We start from the raw sequence: 10,753 nt of genomic DNA, 5'->3' as shown, positions 1-10,753 counted from the left end.
AATGGAGAACCAAGAGTTTTACAAGCTAAGAAGAAAGCTACACCAGTTAGGATGGTGACAACTATGCAAGCAAAGTGTAGTCGCAGGAAAGGGTGTAAGTTATTTGTAGTTCACATTTCTAGTAGTAAGGGTAAGGAAGTTGAGGATGCAGATGTGTTAAGCAAGTACCCGGTTTTAGAACAGTTCAAGGATGTATTTCCTGAGGACATTATAGAGTTTCCATATCATAGGGAGGTAGATTTTTCTATTTAGTTAGTGTCAGGGGCAGCTCTAGCATCAAAATCTCCTTACAGGATGAGCACACATGAGTTGGTTGAGTTAAAGTTGTAGTCAAAGGAGATGTTGGACAACGGGTACATTAGGCCAAGTTTATCACCATGGGGCACACTGATATTGTTTGTTAAGAATAAAGATGGTACTCTCAGATTATGCATTGACTACATGTAGTTGAACAAAGTGACCATCAAGAGTAGGTATTCGTTACCAAGAATTGATGACTTATTCGACTAGTTGAAGGGAGCAACAGTGTTCTCGAAGATTGATTTGAGATCTGAATACCACAAGGTATGCATCAAAGAAGAGGACATTTACAAGACCACATTCAAGACCAAGTATGGAAATTATGAGTTTGTTGTTGTTCCATTTTTCTTAACTAATGCTCCAACTACATTTATGTGTTTTATGAATAGTGTGTTGCATCCATATTTGGATAAGTTTGTTATTGTATTCATTGATTATATACTGGTATATTCTAAAAATGAGGAAGAGCATGTCGAACATTCAGAAGCAGTGTTGAGGTTGTTGAGAGAGCATCATTTGTATGCTAATCTCAACAAGTGTTTTGTATCTTTGACATAATGATGGTTAGTTACTATGCCAGAGCATCTAATATAATGCTTTTGGAGGTTTTGTTTTAATTTAGGAAACCAATGGATGAAACAGATATAGATCTGATGTGCCTAACCTCTTGAATAGTATCAATATCTCCACAGATGGCTGCTATAAATATTTACACAGTGAAATAGCTTTTATGATGATGAGCAGAAACAAAAAAGTAATATGATGCCACCGTTTTCAAATTGAAAGCTAAATAATCATAAGTATGAAAACCTTTAAACTATGTTTAAAAGGTTTGAGAAAAACAGATGAGCTTAAAAAAGATGCTGATGATTTATGGATTTTTAGGGAATTAATTGAACAAACAATCCACTAATTCATTCTCTTTATAGATTATCACTTTAGAAGCTTATAGGAATAGATTGAAATACAATTATTGCTCCCTAGTTATCTCTGCAAGACACAAGTATATGAAGAAAAAACATAATGAATGACACTGGAAACACTTACAGGAAACAAAAACTATGTAAAACAGAATTTAGAATCCTTTCCTTTGTATTAATGATCCATAAAGATTGATTACATCAGATATCTAGAAATGCTTCTTCAAGGGTGCAATCCTTATTAACTCGTGAAGAGAGTTATTTATATAATAGTAGGACAAAAAATATCCTGAATTGCTTTTACAAAAATAGATTATTTACACAATCAAAAATAAAACTATCTAAAGATCTGGAACTATTTTAGTGTTGCGCTATTTGATGACTATTACTGAAAAAGTTGAAAAGTGGTTGAAGCTGGCTGACTGTTCCCTCAAAAACTGAAAGTTGTTCAAATATCCTTAATCAAGTAAATCTATTAATTCTTCCCAACGTTTCTTATCTTGGATACAAATCTTTGTTATCCTCCTATAGATTTCATCCATCTCATTGTATTTAGTAAAAGTGGGTTTTACTGTGAAACGAGGTGAAAGGAATGAAAACAGGGGTTTTAAGGTTTTTAACGGACAACTTTTTTAAATTTGGCGCGAAAATTTATTTTATGAATAGTAGGTGGTTTATCGGGTTGAGTGGGGAGGCGATTTTCTATGCCATCGCACCACTTATGAGAGTCGGGCGGTATGGAGGAGGGGTCACCCGATCTACCTTCGTGCCTAAGACGTAGCCTTTGGGGTTCGGGGGAAAACCGCTTTATCGGGTGGGTAACGATTGGCCATCGGGCGCGACCGATATGGCTGTGGACCATTGGATGAGGGGGATGGTGATGAGACAATAATTAGGCAAGGGAGGTGCACGAGTGATAAAGGCATGGGCTTCGGGGTGGCTCATAGCTTTAATCCTCGGTGGATTGGGATTTATTAATAGGTTAATGACAGGTTAAAACAATTGGGCGAGACTTAATGACGGGGTTTAATTTTTCGGGTAAAGTTTGGGTGACGAGTGAGCCTCATATGGCTGTGTATCATCGGATTTGGGCAGAGATGATCAGACGGTTGTCGGGTGGCAGACTAGCATGGAGGAAATGGACAGAGGTTTAGGGGGTTAACTATAGTTTATTTAAACTAAGGGTTGGGATATTTATTTAGGGTATTTAATTAATAAATGGGAAAAGGTATTGTTGGAGCTATATAATTAAATTAGAAATTAATATAAAATTGGCAGAGTGAATATACCCTTAAGTATAAATGTCAATGTAATATTTGCGTACTTCATTTACATAGACTTAATACTTAGGATAAGATGTCTTTTGTGGTTTTTCTTGAGTGAAATAGGATTTACTTGCGGGTTTTCACTTTTCCTAGGAAAATGAAGTTTATTCTTAGGAAAAGGGGTTTTATTAGGGAAATGAAGGGGGAATGAATATTATGAAGGGGATTCTAGCACTTGATGTCCATAAGTCATTAAGCCGAGGGTCCGGTCCCACCAAAAGTCAGAGAAATGCTCTGAGCCTCTTTGACTTGAAGGATTTAAAGTACTAGAACATGCTTGTGGATAGGAAATTAGTAAGTATAGGGGAAAAGATGACTGAAGGGGAGTTAGTTAAATTAAATTGTAAACCTTTGCTTTTGCCTTCCATAATTGATCATACATATTAGCACATATGTCTACGCATGATGAATGTGTTTTGATCCAATAAACTTTATAGTTCAGCAGCCTTTCTTATACTTACCCATTTCTTACCCTAATATGTTTTCTTCATTTCTTTGGGTGCATTTAGGCTAGGAAAGCCTTATCTTTATCTTTTCTTTTATAAAACAAACTATCTATTTCTAACCTCATATCATCCAATGGCTTAGATTAAGCTTATGAGCTCCTTTTATTTTCTCTACTTATCTATGATCTGCCAAGATTAAACTGTTTGGTTGGATTTTATTCTCTAACTATAAACATAAAATTCATAGAATGAAATAACCAAGATTAAACAGTTTGATTGCCATGGATTGTGGCATGAATAACAAATTGCACACAATCATTATTATTCATAAAAATAAATAGTAGTGGCATTTAGACTTGCACACTTTCATGGTCTCTTTTTGTTTTCTGTCTAACCTAATATTTTACTTTGCCTTCATTTTTTTGGGCATCTACGCGAACATTTTCTTCGATATGGACATTTTATCAAAATATTTTCGTAACTTTTTTTATTCAATATTCTTTTTGTCCACATCCTATCTTAACATTTTGTAAATGTATTTTCATTTTTTGTCTAATTTATTCTAACTTATCAAAACCAAAAAATGCTACAACATTGGCTCCAACTCGGGATTGTTGTCCCTTGTAGAATGTAGAGGACCTGCAGATCCATGTGCCTTCTCCTCGGGCTATGGATTCCTTTGCTACAAAAATCTCATTGACAACTTGAAAAGTAAAAGAAACCAAAGTTTTTACAGTGAAATGTATTCCAACTTCTTAATATTGAATGAAATGTTTGAGAAACCTTCCATTATAGGATAAGTGGAATATATTCCCTCAAGATTTTGTAGCACAAAAGTGTTGTTTCCCTTCACTTTAGCAATTGCTAAAGGACCAAACCATTGGTTATCAAACTTTCCATGCTTTCCCTTTTCCTCCCTCCTGGAGTCCCATCTTAGAACTAGGTCACCTTCCCTTATGTCCCTTTCCATGGCTTTTCTGTCAAACAAGATTTTCATCCTATTCTGATATTTCTTCAATTTGTATTGAACATCATCTCTGTTTTCATTTAGTTCAATAATTTGATTTATCCTTCTTGAAAAATCATTAGGTTCATCTGTTGAGTCCTGCAAGAATTTTAAAACTGGGAAAGCCAAATTGGTGGGAAAAATTGCATCTTTCCCATAGACTAACTGAAAAGGAGATTTCCCAGTAGATATTTTTGGAGTTATTCTATTTGCCCATACTGCATAAATTAAATGAGAGTCCCAGCTCTTTTTGTGATCTGCTAGGGTCTTTTTTATTACCTTCACCAAAATTTTATTTGAGGATTCTGCAAGGCCATTACCTTGAGGGTAGTATGGAGTTGAATGATGTAACAAAATCTAATATTTCTGGCAAAACTCAATCATTTTAACACTAGAGAATTTTGTTGCATTATCTTTGACAACTTGATTTTGGCAACCAAACCTAGATAATATATTTTCTTCAATGAATTTAATTACTACTGAATCGATAGCATTTCTTACTGGAATTTCTTCCACCCATTTAGTGAAGTAGTTTGTTGCTGTGAGGATCCATCTGTGTTGATTACTTAAAGTAGTATGGATTTCTCCAACAAAATCTAATCCCCATTGAAGAAAAGGTGCTGAGCTTATTGATGGTAGTAGTGGAAGAGTTGATAGTTTCTCCTTACCAGCAAACATCTGACAAGGAACACAACCTTTAACCTTTGCCCCTACTTGCATGAACAATGTTGACCAATAAAATCCTCCCCTTAAAATCTTATATTCTATTGCTCTCCAAGCATAATGTCCTCCACAAAATCCTGTATGAAACTAATCAATGATTCCTTCAGTTTATGATTCTCTTAAACATAATAACAAAATATTCATTGGATCTTTCTAGTATGAATTTGTGTTTATGATGCAGTACTTGACTGCTTTCAATTTAAGAGTTTTACACGAGGCTTTGGAGAATGATGTTGGGCTTTCAAAATGGAGCAGAAAATTCATAATGTCTTGATGCCAATCTGGCAATAAAAATTTGTCATCAATATGTAAAGGACTGATTTTATCTGAAGGTAAAGGTTCTTGTGGATTCTTTTCTTCAGGTTGAAGAGAAGGTTCTTGTGGATTCTCCCCTTCTACAAGGACAAAAGGTTCTTGTGGATTCTTCCCTTGTAAAATTAGGAAAGGTTCTTGTGGATTCTTTCCTTGTGCATGGATAGAAGGTTCTTATGGATTCTTCCCTTGTCCAAGGACAAAAGGATCTTGTGGGTTCTTCCCTTGTACATCTAAAATGGAATTGATTCCATGCACTTTGCAATTGGATTCTGCTAGAAGCTTGGCTAATCCTTGGCCTTTTACTAACTTTGTAGTTTTGATAGTTAGATCAAACTCAAGTATTTGAGTGATCCACCTACCTCTTTTCCCATCAGTGTTAGGTTGAGTTAAAACGATTTTTACAACACCATTAGGAACATAAGCAGTAATATGTTAAAATAGGACATACATCCTGAAAGATTTCAAGGCTTGAATGAGGACATAGGCTTGCTTCTCAATTATGTCATACTTAATCTTGGCATCTCTCATCACCTTACTGAAAAATGTTGGTCATGGGAATCTTCATTATTTTGTAATAGAACAGCAACAAGGGTTGTCTCTGAGGAAAAAGAAAAGATACTAAATGGTTTGGTATAATCAGGTTTGGCCAAGGTGGGAGCTTCAGTGATAGCTTTCTCGATCTGATCAAATGCATACCTAGAAGAGACAGTCCATTTAACTTAATGTTCCTCTCAGAGCATGTCAGTTAAATCCTTTACAATCTCTACATAATTTGGGATGAAACTTTTTAAAAAATTATTTTTTCCCAGAAAAGCTTGAATTTCTTTCTTGTTTCTAGGTAAGGTCAATGTTTCAATGGCAGAAACACACTTGGGATCAATTACCACTCCTTCCTTTGAAATTATATGGCCCAACATTTTTCCTTCTTTGATAGCAAACAAAGAATTTTTATGGTTCAATGATATTCCAAATTTCCAACGCCTGTCAAAAACCTTCATCAAGTGCTTTAGATGTTTCTGATCAAATTTAGAGAAAATAGTGATGTCATCAAGATAAATAATCACAAATTTGTTTATCTGACCCATAAAAGCTACATCCATAACTCTCTGAAATGTTTCTCCATCATTTGATAAGCCAAATGGCATTCTAGCATACATATCCCCATGGTGTAGTGAAGGCTATCTTTTCCCTATCTTTTGAATCAACATTTACCTGATTATAACCTGAAAAACCATCAAGCATAGAAAGTCTTTGTGGTCCTAAAACCATTTGAAGTAACTGATCCATTTTGGGCAAAGGGTAATTATCCTTTAATGATGCTTTGTTCAAATTTCTAAAGTCCATGCAAAGTTTGATTTCTCCATTCTTCTTCCTAATAGGAACTAAATTTGCAACCCAATTAGAATATCTAAGAGGGAGAATGATTTGGGCATCTAGCATTTTCTTAATTTCCTTTTCTACAATTGGTAGAAGGGTTGGGTTAATCCTCCTAAGTTTTTGTTGATAAGGTATTGCTTCTGGCTTCAAAGGGATCTTATGCTATATTAATGAAGTATCATAGGTTTTTAGATCAGTATAGGTCCAAGCAAAAACATCCTTATAATTTTGAAGTAACTTAAGATATTGAGTTTTAATCTCAGGGTCTACAGATGCACAGTTTTTGATGCTTTTGACTTCATCATTTATTCCAATGTTAATTTCTACTATGTCCTCTTCCGTAGAAATGGACTAAGGATTTCAAAGGACATCATTTTGATCAAACAATTTTTCTAAAGGTATCAAGCCTTTGGGAATAAAATTGTTAGACAATTGAATAATATCATGATCAACAATTTTTGAACTGAAACCTGAAGAATCATTCCCACTTGTATTTTCATTTATTTCGGATCTATCTTCATCAGTTTGTACAACATAAAAATGATCTACAATTTGCAGAAAAGATTTCAAATGTTCATCATCTTCAAATATTTGCCATTGTTTTAGATTGTTTGGGATAGATGGTCTATACTTGACTTGTATTTGGTAGAGTAAATTAGTCTGATCAGGAATTTTAAATCAACTAGCAGAAATAGCTAAAGCATCTGCATTAATATTCTAATCTCTTGGAATATAAGTCAAATTAAAAGCATCAAAGAAGTTTTCAACTGAATCCCATACTTCATTTCGGTAAGACCTAAGTCTCGGGTGTTTAGTCTGGTAAATATTTCTCACTTGGTTGACAATAAGTTTTGAACCTTTAAGCTTTTGGCTAATTTCAATGCCAAAAGGAAAGCTTCATATTCAGCCACATTGTTTGTAACTTCAAAGTCGAGCTTACATGATTGGGTAATGTTTTCTTTTTCTGGTGATACTAAAACTACTCCAACTCCTGCTCCATTTTTTGTATAGGAGCCATAAGAAAATAGTTTCCATATATCAGTTTTATTTGGTACTGGACTTTCAATTACATCTTCAATTTTAACTTGAGTTTCATGCACTTGATTTGAAGAGAGTTGAAAGCAACCAAAATCTTGGTCAATTGCATAAATGGGATGGTTCCTTGGCTGGTCTGTTTTGCAAACAGTGTGCACAAATCTCACCTCTCTATATAATCTTAGTTGTTCTCCCCCATAAACTGGAATAGTAGCATAATACATATCCATCTAAATATTTCCCCCTAATTTGGCACAACAAGACCTAGAAAGAAGCATTCCAAATTTGGGAGGGATATTTGTGACAACTATATCAGGTACTACACTTTTCACTGGGATTTGGGCAAGAGTGACTACTAAATCCTTAATCAATCCTAAGCAAGGCACCCTTTTAGAATCAAAGCTCTACAAGTCATGAGAGGATCCAGTTATGTCAAGTTTCAAATGATCCACGATAGTTTTTGGCATGAGGTTATGTGATGTTCCAGAATCAAGCATACAATTATACAACATGGAATCATTTGTCTTAAGCGTTACATAGAAAGGAGGCACTATTTCATCTATCATATCCGAACTAGGGCAAAAAAAACTATTGGTTTCATCTTGCAGACTGATGATATCACCTTCAGCATCAACTAAGGTATTTTGTATCCATTTGGAGACCTGATTTTTATACCCAGGGTTTTTAGAAAGTTCTGAAAGAGGAATTGGGATTTTAACTCTTTCTAACTCTTTTTCAACATTAAATGTGGTTAGATCATTTTTGTCATTTTGAGGAGTATCAATTGACCGATCTAATGGTCGAATAAAAGTCGTTTGAGTTTGAATAGTTTTGGCACGAGGTTCAATTACTAGAGTTTCCTTAGGAGGTCTTCCAGGGCCAGACGTAGGCCTAAGGTCATATCTTTTGTTCAATTCTGGAATTAAAAATTCAGAGAAGGCATGGTATTTAGAAACCTGTGAAGATTCTTGATCTTCTTGAACCTAATTTTGTTGTGTAAGAGGAATAATAATTGTTTGATTAGGGGAAGTATCCATATTATTTATATCTTCAGTGATGGTCATATTATTATCATCAAATTGTTGATCATCTATCAACAAAGGAGTGGGAATCTGTTGATCATTACTAGGTCTCTGAATAATTTTTAATTATGGATTTGTTTTATACTGACCTTGATTTTGATTTTGGGGTCTAGAAATTGTTTGTTGAATTGTCCTAGGTTGAGTCTCAATCTTGGAAATTCTGTTAGATAGATTTCTAAGAAGAGCAGTTATTTCATCTATTTTAGAATCTTCTGTTTTAGTCTTATAGGAACTAGAAGCCTCTGGTGTCGATTTGAGTTCCCTTTCGGCCTTTTCTTCTTTAGCTTTCAAAGAAGTTGAAGTGGGCCTATTTGCTTCTACCTCACTAGCATTTGTTTGCATATCTTCAAGAGTTCTTGAAGTTCTCTCTCTGAGCATAACAACAAAATCATAGTCAAATGATTTAGAAAATATAGACTTTGCTGTTGCTACAGGGGGTTTACAATCAGGGGACATTTTATGATAAAGCTTATTGAATCTTTTGATAAATTCTGATACAGGTTCACCAAAATTTCTTTTAAGTTCATCAAACTCAGTGAGAAAGTAAAGCGGATCTTTTTTCACACCCCAATGGTTTTTAAATATGTTTGTAAGTTCTTCCCAATTTCTAATGGAATTTGCAGGTAACTACCTAAACCAAATTCTTACATTTTCTTCAAGTGATTGTACAAACAACCTCATGTAAACATTTTCTTGTTCGATATTCATTTTATCTACAAAGTTTAAAAGGGCTTGAAGATGGTCGTTAGCAGAGGGACTCGTTTCTCCATTATACCTGGGAAGGTATTTCAAGTATCCAGCTGGGAATGCATCAAGATTAGGAGGTAAGACTAAAGTTGCATATCTACTCTATACAATAGGCCGGAAAGCCATAGTGAGAGGTGGTGTATGAGGTGTTTGTGTGGATGAAGAAGATGAAGAAGATGAAGAAGGGGTTGAAAAAGGTGATTGGTGGGGTGAAGAACCAATTGGAGGTGAAGAAGGGGGGGATTTCCTGAATGATTTCAAAGGACCCTTAAGAACTATCTTTTGCACCTGTGGATGAATACCCTCCATTTTTCCAAAGTGTGGATTTGAATACACAGATAGGGTCTCTTCAGGTTGTTCAAAAGTAGAAGCTTTAAGTTGTCCGAAAGTGGGAGGAAATGAATAAATGGTAGGGGATATGAAATCTGTTGGTTTGTATTCTGTAAATTAAATGCTGTTCAATTATCCTTAATCAAGTAAATATGTTAATTCTTCCCAAAATTCCTTATCTAGGATAGAAATATTTGTTACCCTCCTGTAGATTTCATCCATCTCAGTGTATTTAGTAAAAGTGGGTTTTACTATGAAACGGGGTGAAGGGAATGAAAACGAGGGTTTTCAAGTTTTTAACATGTAACTTTTTAAATTTGGTGCGAAAATTTAAATTATGAATAGTAGGTGGTTTATCGGGTTGAGCGAGGAGGCGGTTTCCTAGGCCATCGTACTACTTATGAGGGTCGGGTTGTATGGAGGATGGGTCACCTAATCTAGCTCCATGCCTGACACATAGCCTTTAGTGTTCGGGTGAAAACCACTTTATTGGGTGGGTAACGATTGGCCATCAAGCGTGGCTGATATGGCTGTGGACCGTTGGATGAGGCGGATGGTGATCAGATGACAATCGGGCGAGGGAGGTGTGTGGGTGATAAAATCATGGGCTTTACGGGGGGGGCAGAGCTTTAATCCTCAGTGGATTGGGATTTATTCATAGGTTAATGACGGGTTAAAACGATTGGTTGGGGCTTAATGATGGGGTTTAATTCTTTGGGTAAAGGTAGAGCATCAAGTGAGCCCGATATGGCCGTGTATCGTCGGATTTGGGCACAAATGATCAGACGATAGTCGAGTGGCAGACTAGCATGGTGGAAATGGAAAGAGGTTTAGGGGGTCAACTATAGCTTATATTTAAACTAAGGGTTGGGATATTTATTTAGGGGATTTAATTAATATAGGGGAAAAGGTATTGTGGGAGTTATATAACTAAAGTATAAATTAATGTGAAATTGGCGGAGTGAATATACCCTTAATTATAAACGTCAATGTAATATTTGCGCACTTTATTTACATACACTTAATACTTAGGATAAGATGTCTTTTGTGGGTTTTTTGAGTGAAATAGGATTTACATGGGGGTTTTCACTTTTCCTAGGAAAATGAAGTTTATCCTTAGGAAAAAGGGTTTTATTAGGGAAATGAA

Source organism: Pinus tabuliformis, chromosome 8, assembly GCF_031772625.1.
Source record: "Pinus tabuliformis cultivar Carrire ecotype Pingquan chromosome 8, CPIR1, whole genome shotgun sequence".
Lineage (NCBI taxonomy): Eukaryota > Viridiplantae > Streptophyta > Pinopsida > Pinales > Pinaceae > Pinus > Pinus tabuliformis.
Note: the sequence above shows the minus strand (reverse complement) of the source record.